The sequence below is a fragment of the Ictidomys tridecemlineatus genome, chromosome 9, assembly GCF_052094955.1.
Source record: "Ictidomys tridecemlineatus isolate mIctTri1 chromosome 9, mIctTri1.hap1, whole genome shotgun sequence".
Classification (NCBI taxonomy): Eukaryota; Metazoa; Chordata; class Mammalia; order Rodentia; family Sciuridae; genus Ictidomys; species Ictidomys tridecemlineatus.
The window spans coordinates 65,992,637-66,012,898 of record NC_135485.1 but is presented as its reverse complement, the minus strand read 5'-3'; the positions used below and the strand labels follow the sequence as shown (position 1 = coordinate 66,012,898).

The window sequence follows — 20,262 nt, the reverse complement described above, 5'->3', positions numbered from 1 at the left end:
TGTACTCTCTACATATGTAAAATTTTTCTGACACTCCCTATTCCATCACTTGCTTACTCTTGAAATAGTAAAATGAATATTAAAGAAATCAGTTAAGAGGCTGAAGATCAGGAAAGGAGATGAGAGGAACAGCACAGTCTTCTTGGGTCTATGTGTATTTTGATCTCTGAACAAGCAGGGGCATATCTGTGAATCTTGGCAGAGAGAGACAGGTGTTTTAGGTTCAATTGATATTCTTGATTGCATACAGAAATGAGAAATACTAGAAAGCCAAGAAAAAGGCTTTAAAATTAAACATAGACCAATGATCTATGGGAAAATATCAAGCACATTAACAATCATGCAATTTTAGTTTCACAAAAAGGGAGTGGGACAAGACCAATAATTGAAGATGCAATGGGAAAATATTTTCCAAATCTGTCATAAATGTAGAGATTCAAAAATCTCAAATACTTCATGCAAAATACAATGAAAACCACATCCAGCCCTCTAAGAGTCAAATTTCTGAAAAACATAAGAGAAAACCTTAAAAATCAACAGAGACAAAGACACATTACACACACAGATACAAGGGTAACAATATCAGTGACTTTTTATCAGGAGCAAGGCAAGCCAGACGACAATGGAATAATCTCTTCAACATGCTAAAATAAAAAAGCTAACCAGGCAGTCCATGTCCAGCAAAAATGTCCTTCACAAGTGAAGACGAAATAGATATTTTCAGGAACAAAACAGATAATTCATCACTAGCAAAACTTCACTGAAAATGTATTAAAGAGAGTTCTTCGGGCTGGGGAGCAAAAAGACAATAGATGAAGACAAATGCACATGGCAACGAGTTGAAAGATAGAAATAAATGACTTCTTCCTTTCTCTTAAAAGATGAGTCAGTAAAATTTAATCACAGTAATAACAATGTATTAAGTGATTTATAACATGTAGAAGTAGGTGCATGAGAAAAATCACTAAGGATGAACAGATAAGTGTATATTGACCACTGAAGTGTTTTCACATTTTTTCATAAAAAAACAGGTATTTAAGATTGTAATTGAATAAAAAATTAATATTATAATCTCTAAAGCAGCCAGTTGACAAATATGAAGGAGGTCAAGCTAAAAAATTAGAGGAGATGAAATAAGAGTCATAAATTATACTTTATTAGTCCAAAAGAAAACAGGAAAATATTTTTTTAAAAAAGCAAAGAACATTTGAAATAAGAGGAAAAGAAATGGCAAGATAATGTAATCAAACCCACATCAATTATTATATTAAGTGAAATGGGCTAAGCAAATTAAATATTAGATTGGATAAAAACAAAGTTTATATGCTCTTAAGAATAGATAAACTTAAAATATAAAAAAAGTTAAAGTAACATAATAGTAAAATATAGAACAGTAAACACAAGAAAGCTAAAGTGATTACATCAGTAAAAGTAGATTTTTACATTAGAAATGTTACCAGTTACAAGAACATTCTGTGATAGTGAAAGGGTCAATTAAAAGGACAAAGAAATTCTAAGTATGGGTAACTTAGTAACAGAGTTTAATACACAAATATAGAATTTCAAATACAAAATATAATGCACATAATACATCTATTTATGTATACTAATAAAATTAAAGGTAGAAATAGACAAATCCAAGGTTATAATATTAATATTGCTCTCTCAAAAATTGGTTTAGAAGGTTGAAAATTATATAAATAATATTCACCATTGAAAATGAAATTAAGCAGGAAAACAATAAGTAAAGATGTATTAAAAAGTATCCAAATATTGGGAAATTACCAATATCCTTCTTTGTGTTTTCAGGTTTTTGAAATAGCTTTTATTTTTTTATTTCTTCTATTTTTTTATTTGTTGTAATTAGTTATACATGAGAGCAGAATGCATTTCCACCCACTATACACAAATGGAGCACAACTTTTCATTTATCTTGTTGGACACCAAGCAGAGTCACACCATTTATGCATTATATCCATATATAGGGTAATAATGTCCATCTCATTCCACCATCTTTCCTACTCCCATACATGCTCTTCACCACTTTCCTCACTCCCTTCTGCCCAATCCAAATTTCCTCCATTCTTCCCTTGTCCTGCTTCCCATTATGGATCAGCGTCTACTTATAAGAGAAAACATGTGGGCTTTGGTTTTGTGGGACTGGTTTATTTCACTTAGCATGACATTATACAACTCCATCCATTTACTGCAAATGCCATAATTTCATTCATCTTTAAGGCTGAGTAATATTCCATTATGTATACATACTATAGTTTCTTTATCCATTCATCTCTTGAAGGGCATCTAGGTTGGTTCTACAGTTTAGCTATTGTGAATTAAGCTGCTATAGATATTAATGTGGCTGCATCACTGTAGTATGTTGATTTTAAGTCCTTTGGGTATAGACCAAGTAGTGGGATAGCTGGGTCAAATGACTGGTGAGACTGCAAACTGGTGCAACCACTCTGGAAAGCAGTACAGAGATTCCTTAATTTTTTAAAAGTTAATATGTGCATAACAGGAAGAACAAAAGCACAAGTAAGAATGAAGTCATCTAGTTACAGTATCTTAATTGGACGTGTTCTTCCAGGTAGTGCATACACATACACAACATCTCATTTTGTGTGATTGAGATTGTAGTATGTATCATGCTTTTCCACACGTCATGAATATTCACCAGTTAAAAATCCCAAAGCTATACAAGTGTTTCTGATAACCAAGAATACACTACACCTTACTCAACCTGTTACAAAAAATGGTAATCCTATCTTGTCCACAAACCTTTCACTGAAGACAGAAATACACTCCTTAATCATTAATATGTCAAAGAAAAACTTTAAAAATGAATTAGAAAATGTTTTTCACAAAAATAGCAATTTTAAATATTTATGGAATAGAAGTAAAATGTGCTTAGGTTTTATATCATGCTGATCTTATATCATTGCTAATTTCTTATTAACCCTCCTTAAGAAGCTAGAAAAAGAATTGCCAAGTAAGTTAAAGAAAGGAAGTCAAAGATATGAGCAAAATTTGAAGAAATAAAAATAAAACAATATAAAGAGAGAAAGAAAATAAAACCTAAGTTTAAAAAACTACTAAATTGATAAGTTCTAGCTAGATTGCTAAAGAATAGATAAAAACAATAAATCCAATTATGTAAATGAAATAGACAAATTCTTTGAAAGACACAAATTGTCAAAACAAAGAGAAAAAGAAACAAAAAATGAAGAATGCTTTTTATCTTTAAAGTAATTAAATTTGTAATCACACACACACCAGGTTCAGATTGCTGATTATAATATATGCTTAAGGGAAAAAATCCAATCTTACTCATACTTCTTAGAAAGATAACAGAGGAGGGAAATTTACTAATTATGTGAGGCCAGAATAACCCCAAAACTAAAGCTAGACAAACACATGACAAGAAAATTACAAATCAGTATGCCTCATGAACATTTACACAAACCACCCTTAATAAAAATCAGCAATTGAGTCCAACAGTATACGAAAATATATACAACATATATAAATGAATGTGACATATAAACATTTTCTATAATTATATTATTATTTTAATTAGAAATATATGACAGCAGAATGCATTTTGACTCATTATACACAATTGCAGCACTTTACATTTCTGTGGTTGTACGTGATGCAACATGGCACCATATGTGCAGTTATACATGTACCGAGGGTAATGTTGTCCATCTCATTCCACCATCTTTCCTACCCCCATTAAAATTATCTTTATATTAATCTATTAGAATACATTGTAGAAAATCATGTTTGACAATAAATATTGAAACACATACAAACATTGTGTTTTACCACAATAGATTAAGAATTGGTTTAACTGAAAATCCATCAAATTCATTCACCAAATAAACAGAATAAGTGAGAAGATGCATATGATAATCTCAATAGATGCAGAAGGACCACTTGGCAAATTTAACCACCATTCATGATAAAAAAAAAAAAACTGTCAAGGAACTAGGAAAAGTTGGAAACTATCCCAATTGATAAGGACATCTAACACAAAATCTGTAACTTATATTTTTTTATTTTTTATTTTTATTAATTTTCTTATTTATATATGATAGCAGAATGCATCACAATTCATATTATATCATTTTTAATGGCTAAAAACTGAATGTATTCACCCTAACATCAGAAATGAGGAAAGGATATTCACTTTATCCTCATAAAACATTATACTAGAGGTCCTAATCAATGCAACAAAAATAGAGAAAGAAATAATGGTTATCAAGGATGCAGGACAGAAAGCAACATATGAAACTTAATTGTATTTCTATAAATTATCAATGAAATATTCAAAATTAAATTTGGATTATTTAGATTAAATTTACATAATTTAGATTATTTATAACAGCATCCTGAAACAGCTACTACTTAGGGATATATTTAATAAATGTATACCTCTACATTTGAAAGCTACAATATATTCCTGAGAGAAATTAAAGATCTAAATATATAGAGAAATATACTATGTTCACAGAATAGGAAACTAAAAATTGTTACAATGTTGATTCTTTCAAATATAAATTCAACATAATTCCAGTCAAAATCTTAGAACAATTTGCTTGTAATAACCAATCAATTGATCCTAAAATGTGTGTAAAAATTAAAAAAGACATAAGAAGAGTCAAATATTTTTGTGAAAGGACAAATTGGGAAGACTGACAGTATCAATTTTTAGAATTGAGAATTAAAACTCAATCTCATGCCATAAATTTAATTTGAAAAGGGTTGAAATCAAAAGGTGGAAGATGGCGACTGTCAACATCAGTGCTTTTGATTGTGCCATGTCTGCATCTAAGGCCCATCTCTGTCCCACATTCTGCATACCGATCATGGAATCATTATTGAGTTTTCCTTTCCCGAAGTGAAAGTTCATTCTCATTCTTTTGTCAAAAATCACTTTCTCCAGTTCACTTTTAGTGGTTAGTTGTTCCCTACATATTTGCTCTTAACAGATAATTAATTCTATTGTATTTGGATTTTACCACTTTAAGTCTCAGAAAACAATATAAATTTCTAAGTTTTTTAAAGATACTTAATTAGGTTCCCCCATAGTCTGGCATCAAAAACAAGATTTGCTTTTATATACTCTTTAAATTAGCCATGCATTATCTATAAGAATGAAACTAGATTCCTGCCTCTCACCTTGCACAAAAGTCAACTCTAAGTGAATCGAATAATTGGGAATTAGACCAGAAACTCTGTAACTTTTAGAAGAAAAAATAGGTCAGTACTTCAACATATGGATGCAGGCACCAGCTTCTTTAACAAGATCTCTAAAGCACAAAAAAATGAAACCAAAAATCATTAAGTGAGATGGCATCAAATTAAAAAACTTTTGCACAGCAAAGAAAACAATTTTGAGTGTGAAGACAGAGCCTACAGAATGTGAGAAGATGTTTGCCATCTGCTCCTCTGACAGGGGATTAATATCTAGAATACATATTCAAAAAAACCTAATATCAAAAAAACTTCAAATAATCTGATTAATAAATGGAACACTTCTCAAAAGAAAGAATACAATGGCCAACAAATATATGAAAAAATGTTCAAAAATCTCTAGTAATTAGGGAAATGCAAATTTATACTACATTGAAATTTCATCTCACTCCAGTCAGAATGGCAATGATCCAAAATACAAGAATGTAGGGGAAAAGGTATACTCATACTTTCTTGTTGGGACTGCAAATTAGTACAACCACTCTGGAAAGCAGTATGGAGCGTCCTCAAAAAATTAGAAATGGAGCCACCATATGACCCAGTTATCCCACTCCTCAGTATATATCTCCAAAAGACCTAAAATCAGCACACTATAGGGAGGCACCTACATCAATGTTTACAGCAGTGCAATTCAAAATAACCAATTTATGGAACTAGCCCAGATGCCCACCAACAAATTAGTGGATAAAGAAAATGTGGCACATATACACAATGGAGTATGAGTCTTACTCGACCATAAAAAAGAATAAATTATGGCATTTGCTAATAAATGAATGGAACCGAAGAACATCATGCTAATAAAATAAGCCAGACTCAAAAATTCAAGGGTCCAATGTCTTTTCTCATAAGTTGAAACTAAACCAAACCCAGGGGGAAAAGTGGAGGTGCGGGGGGGAAGAGTCCCATTAAAATAGAAGAGAGATTAGTGGAGGAGAGTAAAGGAAGTGAAGGAGGGAGAGAAAGGACAGGAAATGAGACGAATGGTGGAGTGAAGTTGACAGCTCTATCCTATGTACATATATAAACATGCCCACAGTGAATTTCAACCTCATGTATAACCATACAGAACTGATTTTAAAAAACTATAAATAAATATATGACCACCAAAAAGAAAAAAGACATTAACCATGTGTTTGTGCTTTGTCATTATTTTCTATGAACCTTGACAAACATTAGACTGCAGATTATGTTTAAAATTAAAACAACGATAAAGAAAGAAAAGTGTTCTTTTCAAGAATTAAACTACATACCACCTGCCAAAGTTCACTTACAAAAACCCCTTCCTTTTTGGATGAGGGCTGATTTCTGAATCCTTTCTCTGTGTGCCTACAAGGTTACAGCAGGATGCTGATTATCACTGAATCTGAAAGCAGTTTCTATGTTAAGGGGCCTAAAGTTTGCACAAGAGTCTTGAAATCATCTCTTCTAGAATAATAAATATTATTTGGTTATAGCTGGAAATTTTCCCGCACTGCTTACCAAATTGTGTTCATATGGGCCAGCATTTAAATTGTGCAACCTGCTCACTGCTCCCTGGTTTGATGGCTTGGAGGCCAAAGGTAATAGATCTATATTCGCAGCCTGACTGCACTGCCTCTCCCTGCCTTCACAGTAGCACTCCACGGGAATTCATCATTTCTGCTTCAAGAGAGGATCTTTGCTGCTTTGTTTTGGAATGATTTTGGAGGTCTGGCTATTTTCCACCAGAACAGGAATAGAGATTTGAATTATCCTTTTGATAATAAAAGACAGGACTAGACTTAAAAATGTAATCAAGCATTTATGCTGAAAACAGTTGTGCTTTGTTGCCATATTTGAAAAATGAATGTTCCTTACTTAAAATTTAGTTCTTAATATAAAGGAAAGGATATCAGAAAGTAAAATGGCACAGTAGTTGTTTTTTACTGTGCTCAGAGATACAGGAGATTCTTAGCATCTTCTCAGGAACAGAAGGGAAGGATGGATAGATTTCTCTGGTCCTGATTCCAGCCCCCAATCCCACCATCCCCACTTCAACTGGAATAGTTTTAAAGTCAGGTGTTTATCTTGAAATGAATGCAGCTAAGCCTAAGGATACTTATTTGCGCAAACCTTACCAAGGCCCTTAATAATATAGTCACATGATCATAAGTTTTGTAAAATTTGCAAAGTAAAAAAAATGTTGACCACTATTAGGCAAAGATGCTGCCTCTTTCTACCCTAGTTTACCTATGGTTTGAATACGAACAAGTGTTCCTCAAAGGTGTGTGTGTTAAAGTCTTGTCTTAAGATGGTGCTATTGGGAGGTGGTAGAACCTTGTGGGAGGCCCTTCAGTGATTAGGGACATGCTCTCAAACAGAATTGCCAGATCCAGTCTTATTCTTTTTTGTGCTTCACAGCATATGATGAAAGAAATTTGTTTTACCATACACTCCTGCCATGATGTGCCACCCTTACCAGAGATCCAAAGTGATGGGGCCACCCAATCTTGGATTGGAACCTCCAGAATCAGGAACAAACTAAATATTTTCTCTTAAAAATTTCATTGCTTCAAGTAACACTAAATTAACTAACACTAAATTGATACAACCTCTATTATTTTTCCTCTGATGTGAGGTAGAACTGCATAAGAATAAGATAATGGAGATACTTGAAGGTAGATTTTGTTTGTATTTAGTAGGACGTGTGTGAGCTTTAGTCATTTCTGTTATTGCTAACTACCCCATTGCAGAAATGCCTTCCAGAAATGTTCTCATCACTCACTGTGCCAATTCACCTAGCATCATGATACAAAGATGTAGGGCCAGATACGAACATGTGCTTTGGAAGGCACCAATGTACAGAACTAGGAGTTACACAAAGTTCTTCTAATCAATGATACGTAAAAATATAAGTAGATCCTTTCGTTTTTTTCTATACCTCATCTAGAGTATAAGCTCTACACTTGTAGAGGAGAAAAGATAATTAATCAATTATATTAATGATTCTTCTATTAAAAAGTAAAGCAAGGGGGCTGAGGTTGTACTCAGTGGTGGAGTACTTGCCTCCAATCTGTGAGGCACTGGGTTTGATTCTCAGCATAGCATATAAATAAATAAATTAAAGGTCCATCGAAAAGTTTTAAAAAATTAAAAATAAATTTAAAAAAGGGAGAAGGATAGTGAGATTGAACTTTTAAGTTGAATGGTCAAGAAAATAAGGTGCCATTTCATCCACTATTGCATAATAATGATGAACTATGTTGTGTCAATATTTACTGGGTTAATAACTACTGACCCAACTGTGAATGATATACAAATAATCTTTGCTGTGATGGTGCCTACAGGCTAGAGGGCTACACAGCCAGTAAGCAGGCGCTGCTGTGGAGTGTATATGATGGTGAGGCACTAATGGGCCACTTACTTGACTTTCACTTTCATGCCAAAACCTAAAGGATAAAGAATAGTTATCAAAAGTGAGGGGGGAGAGAGGGGAAACTGCTCCAAGTATAAAGAATAAGATGCAAATGGCCAGAGACTGCAGAAAATATGTCCTGAATAGAAAATTGAAAACACTATAGTCAAAAGCATAAGATAAAAAATGAGACTGAAGATTAAAAGCAAGATCCATTCAGATGAAAGCCTCATAAGCATTGGAAAAGATTTGGGACTTCTGAGGGGTTTTCAACAGGGTTAGACAAGAATATAAGACTTTTTAAAATTCATCTCATTGTCATGGGGAAGGAGGTGTAGAGGAATACAATATTGAATGGAAAGACGCCAGAAGTGAAGCTATTGCTATTATCTAGGGGGAAAATTATTGATGATCAAAAGTGGGCATATGGTAGTAAAGATTCATAGAAGTAGACAGACTTGAGTGATATTTAGGAAATTAACCAATGGTAAAAAATATATGAAATGAGAGAGTAAAGTATAGTAAAAAACAATATACAGATTTCTGGCTTGAATAACTGGTTATACCTATATGAGTGCACCTGGAGATATGGCTTCTAAAGAGGCAATTAAGTTAAAATGAGTTCATTAGGGTGATCCTTAATGTAATGTGACTGCACAAGAAGAGATTAGATCACAGGCACACACACGGGGAAGACCATGAGAAGACACAACAGAAAGACAGTCATCTCCAGGCCAAGAAGAGAGATCTCAAAAGAAACCAGCCCTGCCAAGTCTCTGACTTCAGATATCTAGCATCTCTGAAAACAAATTTCTTTTATTTAAGCAACACTAATTGTACTTTCTTACAGCAAATGGACACACTGTCCTTCATTGGGAAAAGCAATTAAAAAAAAAAAGAAAGGAAATCAGGTTTGGAGTGGAGGAGATGATGGTCTTTGTGAGAAATTGAATTTTAAATGTTGGTGAGCCAGCGGGGTGAAGCTGTCTACATTGCAGTTGAGGCCTCTGCAGAGGCAAAATTGAAACTGATAATATTACCTGGAGAAACAGCTTAATACTCCCTCTTGCTCACTTGCTCTTAATTGGCTGAAAATTCAATAATTTTATAGGTCACTGGGCTGGGCATTACATTACGAGTCTCCCGCTGGCTTTTCTGTAGATAACACGACTTTGGTGTGGGTTATGATGATGATGGTTGCCTTGGTTACTCTTCAAGGGCCTCACTAAAGGCTGCTTTTGCTGGCAACGCTGGCTCTTCAGTTGAGCCGGCAGATGATGTTAAATGGGTGACTGGAAAGGTACTCAGCACTGCATGTAGACATGCTGCTCATTTAAGAAATGTTTTGGCAAAAACTATGATAAAGAATTAATCCAGACTTATTTTCCCTTTCCCTTCACCCCCCGACTCTCTCCCCTTCCTCATTTTAGCATAAAGATATATACCAGAGTAGATTAGAAACAACAAACCACTAAAGAATGAAAAAGGTAACATCCACGTTTGTGGAACACCTCTTCCTATTCCCAGAAAAGACATGAATATCCCTGCCCTTTCTTATCCTATCCCTCTCCCTCATTATTCCTACCCTATATCTGTAGGCCCTCAACCCCCTGGAGGTGAGAAGTTGATTTTTTTTTTCTTCTACATTATTTGACCACAGGAAAAACGTCTTTGTTTCTCCCCAGCTCTCATCTCTCAGACATTGGTTATTCTGTGGGAAGAGCTGCTGACCCTCGGATCAGTAACAATGCAAACTTCCCTAATGCAGAATACCACTGACTCCAACAAAAGACAGCTTCTCTAGAAGGCTAGATCATAAAGATCCTAAAACACACAAGAAAATAAAACTCTTTGAAAAAGTCAGCTAAAGCAATGCAGGAATAGGTACCTCAAAAATGAATGTAGTCATCTGTAAAAGGTAAGAATAGAAGCCAGAAAGTAAGAAAAGACAGACTTTTTAAAACATTTAGAAAATGTTTCTCATGCTAAAAGTGATATCAGTATCATGGAAATAAATAATTCAATGGATAGATTAAAGAGCTGACCAAATATCATTAAAGAAAAACACAAATGGTGTGAATCTACTTTGTGTTCAACCAGAGACTTGAAAAAATTGTTTCTATATGTGTAATATAAATTTAATTTCATTCTGATGTCATATATAACAAATTAGAATAAATAAATAAATATTTTTTTAAACAAAGAAAAACTTAGTGAGTTCAAATGGATTTAAAATAATTACCTATATACAGACAGAGGGAAAAATGGATAGGAAATGTTGAAAGACTAAGTGACATGGGTGATAGAATAAGTTACTCCAAGAAATGTAGGATAGGTGTTCCCAAGGTGGAAAATATAAAGAATGACCAAAAAAAATCACATACTTAGAGAAACAACTGAAATTTTCCTTAATTAAGAAAGACAGGAGTGTTTCTCAGACTGTAAAAGCATACCAGATCTCAAATAGAATAAACAAATGTGTACCTAATGAGCTTGAGAACTTCAAAGACCAAAGGAGTATCTTTCAAAATATCTAAGGGAAAACACAAATTATCTACAAAGAAATATCAACTAGATTGACAGTAAATCATAAGCAACACTTACCAAAAGACAATTCAAAATGCTGAGGAAAAAAAATGTGAAACTATATTCGGTTAAACTATCACTTATGGAGAAAAATAAAAGCAAAATATTCTCCTACATAGCAAGTCTCAAGTATTCAAGCCAGAATTAAAGTCAGACAGTCAGTATAGATAAATAATTGGGTGGGATCCAGAGAATGGAGACCAGTTTGGGTCCTGGAAGCTGGAGACTGTCCCTGAGGAATTGAAATGTTAATGCCTTCAAGAGCCATTCCTCCACTTAAGAATACAAAGTTTTCTCTGATATAAGGGGGGGTGACTCATAGTGGGGTAGGGATGGAGAGCATGAGAGGATTAGATTAATTCTAGATAAATCAGAGGGGTGGGAGGGAAAGGGAGGGGGAAAGGGATTAGCAAGGACGGTGGAATGTGATGGTCATCATACAAAGTACATGTATGAAGACTTGAATTGGGAGTCAACATACCTTATATATAAACAGAGATATGAAAAATTGTGGTATATATGTGTATTAAGAATTGTAATGCAAAAAAAGTACATGTATAATGGCATAAATTGGCGTGACCATAGTTTATATACAGAGATATGAAAAATTGTGCTCTATATGTGTAATAAGGATTGTAATTCATTCCACTGTTGTCATGTATTTAAAAAAATAATAAAATCAATTAAAAAAATAAAATGACAATAAGTTTTGGCAAGGATGTGGAAAGAAAGGTGCACTCATACATTGCTGGTGGGACTGCAAATTGGTGCAACCAATATGGAAAGTAATTTGGAGATTCCTTGGAAAACTTGGAATGGAACCACTATTTGTCCCAACTATCCCACTCCTCAGTTTATACCCAAAGACTTAAAAACAGCATACTACAGTAATGCAGCCACATCAATATTCATAGCAACACAATTTACAATAGCTAAATTGTGGAACCAACCTAGATGCCCTTCAGTAGATGAATGGATATTATATATATATATATATATATATATATACACACACATACATATACACACACAATGGAATATTACTCAGCAACAAAAGAGAATAAAGTTAAAGTCCTGGCATTTTCAGGTTGATGGATGAAGTTGGAGAACGGTATGTTAAGTGAAGTAAGTCAATCCCAAAACACAAATGCTGAGTGTTTTCTCTGATATGAAGATGCTGATCTATAATGGGAATGGGTGTGGGGAACAAGGGAGCAATGGAGAAATTTTAGATAGGGCAAAGGGAAGAGGGGAGAAGGGAAAAGGTAAGGGGGTAGAAAAGATGGTGAAATGAGATGGACATCATTACCCCAAGTACATGATGTACAAAGACACAAATGGTGTGACTCTACTTTGTGAACAACCAGAGACATAAAAAATTATGTTGTATATGTGTACCATGAATTGAAATGCATTCTGCTAAGGTAACCTGTCCCAAGAATTGTCCCTCCTTACAGGAAGTTGTAAAGGTTGTTAATTAATGCATCCTGAGCCCCCTTTCTGCCCAGATCACTCTATCTTGGCCTCTCCAGCCCATCTGCTTCTCACCTTTTGGGAATCTCAACAGAGCAACTCCTGGGCCTAGTCACATTCGCAGGGAGGAGAGAAGAGGGAAGAGAGCAGAAGAACAAAGAAAAACACCCTCATTTCTTGAGACACCAAGATACCAGCTAAGGCCCCCTTCTCCCTCCTGGGAGAAATCTATGTTATCCCTTTTTAAGTAAACCCTATTTTATATGCTTGCCTTGCTGTGCTACCCTAATGTTATACTTCAACGTCTGAGGAAGCAGAACTCATCACTGATAACCAGTGATATCAGTATTTACACAGATCATTGCTGAAAGAGCTACTATGTATGTACCTCAGCAAAAAGGAGATCTAAACAAAAAATGAAGGCTTGAGATGCAAGAACTTAAAATAAGTTGCTATGAACATTTAAATACATTTTAGCTCCTAAATTAGTAATAATAATCACTACTTAGAGGAAGTCAAAAAAACAGAGTGCAATGAAAACACTGAACAATGAAAGCATTGAAGTTAAAAAGTAAAAGGTCTGAGTCAAGGCATTTAATGCAATGTTTGGGAAGAAGGTAGAGTCTCATTTTAATTTGCCAAAAGTATTTGTTATAAAGGATAATCACTAATTTTTACAAACCTATAAGAGACAAAAGTCATCATCCCTAGAAGATGCAGCATCAGCATCTAACACATTCTGTGACTCACTTGGGTCCATTCCCTCTGATGTTGCCCACAACATAGCCCCAAATAGCATCCAAACACTATTCCACTCAACCAAACCTCAAATCTTAACTGATAATTTTTTTAAAACCTACCTAAAAACTGATGGAAGAAGAAAAACTGATGCAAGAAAGAAGAACTGATGCAAGAAAGAAAAAAACCTTGCTTAGAATCCTTTTTCTTCCTTAACAACCACTCTAATAAAATAAACAACAAATGCCAAATTGTTAAAAGATGGGAAGTATAGATTAATTGAAAATGAAAATTTATGTATTGAAGCCCTAACCCCAAATGTGAAGTTTTTTGGAGAATAAACCTTTGTGAGACTAGGCTTATGAGGTCATGTGTACTTGTAAGAAGATGGAGAAATGTAAGACTTCTCTCTCTTATTCCTGACATACACACTTAGGAAATGCCATGTGAGCACAATAGAAGATGGGTGTCTGCAAGTCAGTGAGAAAACAAGAAAACTTCACCATAACAGGATCTTGATTTCATATGTCCAGCTCCCAGAACTGTGAGAAAATAAGTGTCAAATTAAAATGAGACTCTACCTTCTTCCCAAACATTGCATTAAATGCCTTGACTCAGACCTTTTACTTTTTAACTTCAATGCTTTCATTGTAAGTCATCCAGTCTATGGTATTCTGTTATAGCATTCAACATTGACTAATACAACCTTTATATCACAATAAATTAGCATAATGGTATTCTGTTATAGCATTCAACATTGACTAATACAACCTTTATATCACAATAAATTAGCATAATGTCTGGCATAGAGACGTTGTATAAATTAATCAGTTCCATATGCTAGATATACTCTTGGGGTGGCTTAAAATTTGGTGTAATTTTATCACTATATTTAGTTTATGAGCTTAAAATTTTGGTGAGAAACCATTAAAATGCAATAAGACTTTGTAAGAACAACCAAAAATAACAAATATTGAACAGACATGCTTTAATATGTTGAAAAATAATGAAGAAAGGTGACTGAAACTTGGAAATTACTACTTCTATTACAAGCAACTTAATATTCCATTCAGCTAGAAATCATTAACGACATATTACTTAAATGAAGTAGTTGAGAATAGAGAACCCTACGGACCTAAGCAGATAACAGTGAAAAAATCTTCAAAATAGTTTTATTCTGTTTTTCCAGAATTTTGTTCCACACAAAATTCATGATAAATACTATAATTAAATGGTTTGTTTCCCTGGATTAATATTCTTCCTGATATTTTGTTATTCATAGGTAAAATGACACAAAGCCTGAATCAAAATTGTGAATTATGTGTTTTTGTTATTTTTTTCCAAATTTTTTACTCTAAATGAAGAATTTGGAAAAATATGCACATCACACTCTTCATTTATAACATTTTTAAGTCCATTGGATTCAAAATTCATGTCTTGAAATAATAATGTATTTCTCATAATTCAATAAAGTTGGAAAAGAAACTTCCCTTTCCTATGGTGTACCATTTTGCTATTGAATTATCTTAATCTTTTGAGTATATTTAATTTTGAACTACATATTCACAGCCACATAAAATTGAGTAAAAAGTTAATGATTAAGTCTAGAAGTATCAGCTATTTCCAAAAAAATCAGACTAGTAGTATAAATTTGGTTTAATTTTACCTGAGGTTCCTCACTATAAGTTAATGTTCATACAAGATTGGTAAAATATTCAATATATCAAATATTTATTCATAGTTAAATTATATGATCAGAATAAAATTCTAATCAATGGTATCTAAAAGTACTTTTAAATTATTTTAAAAATTGTAAAGGAAAAATTATCATGAATTTATTTCAAATAAATTTCATATTCAGTCATAAAATGAGATTTATAGACCTGGTGGTGAATAGACTTATGGTATTATGTAATAACAGTCTGTGGCCTGCTGTCATTGTGGTTTTAAAATACTGTGATTCATTAAATAATTGTTTTCACTAATGATTACAAAAATGTATAATAGAGATTCAACCATAATACTAAAGCAAGTTGCTTATCCTTGCCTTCTTTAACCCTACATGAGTTTCTGAACCTTCATAATGTTAAGAAAGTCTTCTCTAAAATTTAGCCTATATATCCAGTGATGTCTTATTTGTCATGTTTTTCCCAAGCAACCTAGTGAGTTCTCTTGCAAACACAATTCTTGTGGTTTTTAGTTTACTGAAGTGCGTATCTGTGTCTGTGTGTTAATCCAGAAATTCCTGTAGCAGGTACACTAAGATTTTTTAAAATTAAACTTAAGAAGGGAAGAAAGGGCAGAATATAGACTAAAATTTTCCTTTAGAAATGAAAAGTATTCAGCAAGTGATGTTGCAGAAACTGAGTACCCATATGAAAAAAATACAAAATGAAACTGAACACTTTCCTTACACCATATACAAAGATTAACTCAAAATGAACCAATACCAAGCTGGGGTGTGGCTCAGTGGTATAGCACTTGCCTGGCATGTGTGAGGCACTGGGTTCGATCCTCAGCACCACATAAAAACAGTATTATGTCCATCTACAACTAAAAAAAATGTTTTAAAAAAGTGAACCAATACCTTTAAAAACTAAAACTATAATACTCTAAGAATAAAACATAAGATGAATATTTATATCCTTATATTTGGCAATAATTTCTTAAGAGACATCAAAATATATTTAAGAAAAATAAGTGAACATTGTTAAAATCTTTTATTCATCAAAGATCACTACCAACAGAGTAAAAAGGTAGCCTACAGATGGGAGAAAATATTTGCATATCATACATCTAATAAAGGATTGATATCCAGAATATATAAAGTACTCCTCCAAATCAACAACAAATCCACCTTAAAAGTGAGCAGACATTTCTCCAAAGAAGATATATATAGCTAATAAACACATTGAAAAAGTATTCAACCTCACATAATAATTTGACAAATGCAAATTAAAATGAAAATGAGACACCTCCTAACACTCATTATGATGGCCTTTGTCAAAAAAACAGAAAATAGGGCTGGGGTTGTGGCTCAGTGATAGAATGGTTGCCTAGCATGTAAGAGGCACTAGGTTCAATTCTCAGCATCACATATAAATAAATGAATAAAATAAAGGTCCATCAACATCTAATATATATATAACAGAAAATAGCAAGTATTGGCAAGTAAGTGCAGAAATTAGAACACTTGGGTACTGATGATAGAAATGTGAAATAAAATGGTATGATTGACCTTCAAAAAATTAAAAATAGAATTGCATTTGACCCAGAAATTTCACTTCTGGAATTAAATATACCTGAAAGAATTGAAGCAAGAATTTGAAGAGATATTTATATACTCATGTTCATAGCAGCATAGTTAAAATAGCTGAAAAATAGAAACAAAGCAAGTGTCCATCAACAGATGAATGGATAAACAAAATAAGACATATCCATACAATAATATATTATTCCGCTTTTAAAAGGAAGTAAGTTCTGATGATATATGCTATGTGGTTGAACCTTGAAAACATTATGCTAAGTGAAATAAACCACTCATATAACAAGCATTGTATGATTCCACTTATATGATGTACATATAGTTGTCAAATTCATAGAAACAGAAAGTAGAATAATAGTTGCCAGGAGCTAGGGAAAAGAGGAATAAACAATTAGTGTATACATGTACATGTACAGAGTTTCTGTTGAGAGAGATGAAATAGTTCTGGTGATAGATAGCAATTATGGACACAAAATAATATAAATATACTTAATGTTACAGAACTATACATTTAAATATGGTTAAAATGGTTTCATTTTATGTTTTATATATTTAACCACTATTTTATAAATGAAAAAGAAATTTTAGCACAAATTTTTACACCAGAACTTAACTACAGTTTTCTTAGGATTTAAATCATGAGTATTTACTTTTGCCTTCATATATGATTTTGCTAGGGCTATGGCAATGAATGAAGGTACTCTTCTATCACATGGCACATAAAATTAGCAAACTATGAAATCATTCTGACCTGAAAAGTTGTTTGAATAAAGGAGGTTTAAATTTGCAAACCAAGGGGCATTTCTCCAATAGAAGTTTGAACTTGTCCTTCAAAGGTTTGACATCATGCGTACTGTTTGCCACTTCAGTATATACATTCGAGTGGCATCTTTTTACCCAAAAGAGATCAATTTCATCTGTATTGGGTGAAGAACTCTCCTCCTAGGAAAGTATGTTATCAACACTTCCAGCTTCTCTCCCTACTTTGATGTTATACAGATTCAAATACGGCTGGAACCTATAGAATTGACTATAATTTGCAGCAATAATCTCATCCACCTCACTTTCGCCATGCTTGGCTTTTAATTCCTCCAACAGATTCCTAGCTATCTTATGAATGTATGTTAATCTGATAAACTTTCAACTTTGATGTTGTTTTAGTCAGTATTTTTGACACTGTGAGCAAAAGACCTCACAAGAACAGTTTCAGGAAGAAAAGTTTATTTGGCACTCAGGGTTTCAGCAGTCTCAGGCCATAGCTCTATAGTTCTGGGTCTTAGGTGTGGCAGAACATCATGGTAGAAAAGTGTGGAGGAGGAAATCAGCTTAGGACATGGCAACCATGAAGCAGAGAGAGCTCTGCTCACCAGGAACAAGATATAAACCCCAAAGACATGCCCCCAGTAATCTACCAAATCCTCTAACCACATTCTACCTGCCCACAGTTACCACCCAGCTAATCCATATCAGTGGATCAATCTACCATTTAGGTAACAAATCTCATAATTAATCATTTCACCTCTGAGCAGAATTGCATTGTCTCACACATGAGCTTTCGGAGGATACCACATATTCAAACCCTAAGAGATATTGATACCCAGCCTCATAATCAAAGATTTTCAGGTTATATCACTTTTCAGTTGCATAGGCCCAGTGCTTCTCACAAAAAAACAGATGATTTTTATTCTTCAGGATTATTCCTACTAAAAAATTATTCATCCCCTAAGCTATATTTGCATGCAATGTTTTCCTATATTTTTTGCCTATTTCAATTTTTCCTATTTATCCTTCTTATGATCTCTAGCCAATGTGCCAAATTTAAATGCCAGGCAGTTATAGACATTTAAAATGAAGAGGCTACATATAAAATTTGTTTATGGCAAAACTCGAGTATATGTTCATCTGAAATTGTATGTTCACAAATTGAATAAAACATAAATAAAAAGAAATGAGTTGGCAAAATAAAATAGTCTACAGTCCAAGGGGCACCAATTTATAACTAATGCCTTACAATAACCAACTATACACAGAGCAACAGTGAAATTACTAGAGGGGCTGAGATGTAGCTCGGTGGTGGAGTGCTTGCCTAGCATGTGTGAAGTCCTGGGTTCAAAGCCCAGGATTGAGAAAAAAAATGTTACAGATGACTTACTAATATTGTTTGTTGATAGTGAGCAGAATTAAAACAATTTGCTCTGGAACATAGTTCTGTTGATATCTATGAAAGTTCTAAAATTACCATAAATGAAGAATCACTGGAATACCATGATTAACACACAAAAAAAAAATAAGCTAAAAAATTCATCAGTAGCTACAGGAAGATGGTAAAAAATTTGCAGACAAGAAATATTTTTTATATTGCTTAACCAAATTTTATTCTAAAATAAATGATAAATGCATCTGGACATTTATATTTTCTTGGTTGTAGGTCTGAATTTTAATCAGAGAAGAAAGCAAATATGACATTTGAAGACTTGGAATACTTGGAGACTTGCATTATATGACGTTAACAGAAAACAAAGAATTTATATATTGTAATTACAAGCATACTTTAAGTTGAAATCTTTTATAATGTTTCAGATTAAAATAACAGAATCAATTTTCTAAATAGGGAACATGATTAAAACTGGGTTAACACTTCACTGTAGTTAATAGGCACTCCACACTCTCTAATAATATGAAATCATTGACTTCATACCAAAACAAAACTTGGGTTTCTAGAGTGTAGCTAAATGCAAATTTGCCATCTGCCTTGCAGGGCTGCTGAGTGATGGATGAACACACTGAGAAAACTTTTTCTTTAAAAATGTACAAGGTGATGTTGTCGGTAAGGCTGCAGTGCAGCAAAGGGAGCCATCTGCAAAAGAATTGGATTGGGAGTTGGAGTTTGGAAAGCTGATGACTTTGTAGTCTAGTCCAGGCTAAATTTTTTTTTATACTTTCTTTGTTGGAGAGAGAGAGAGAGAGTGTGTGTGTGTGTGTGTGCGTGCGCACACTTCTTTTTGCCCATCTTTCATTTCAACAAGATGTAGATGGGTAAAATTTGTATAATGACCCACGAAAAACTCATAAATATCAAATAGTTAGGTATTTTTCCTTCATGAAAATTCCCATGCTTCCTATAACTAAGAACCCGCAACAAATATGAATTCAAGAAATTTGTATAAATTTACAAATAAAGGAGTGTTCAAAATTGAGGAATTTAAAGAAGTAATTAATGAATGCACTATTCCAAATTTTAAAATGATTCCATTAAAAAAAAGAATTACCAGTGCATTAATGAATAGTTCACAAAACTGAGGGTGTAATTTTAAAACATTATCTATCATATGTGTATTTCTACTTGTAATATTTACCCCACTTACATTAGAACTACAAAAAAGAATGAAATGAATGTGTCATAAATTTAACACTTTTATTATTTTTTTAATTTGGGATTGTGATCTTACGTTTTGCAATAAAAACCAAGTGGGACAAACTTGGTCATTAGTCATACATAGATTAGATTGAATCCTATGAAAACTAGTCAGGGAATTATTCACACAATAAGATGTTAAAGAAGCCT

The 20,262-nt window shown here is 33.2% G+C and overlaps 1 protein-coding gene across 2 annotated transcripts in view; it reads right to left on the bottom strand.

Annotated features, from left to right (window-relative positions):
- Arhgap24 (Rho GTPase activating protein 24) overlaps nt 1-20,262 on the bottom strand; it is a 711,589-nt gene that overhangs the window by 668,666 nt on the left and 22,661 nt on the right. The window lies entirely within an intron of this gene.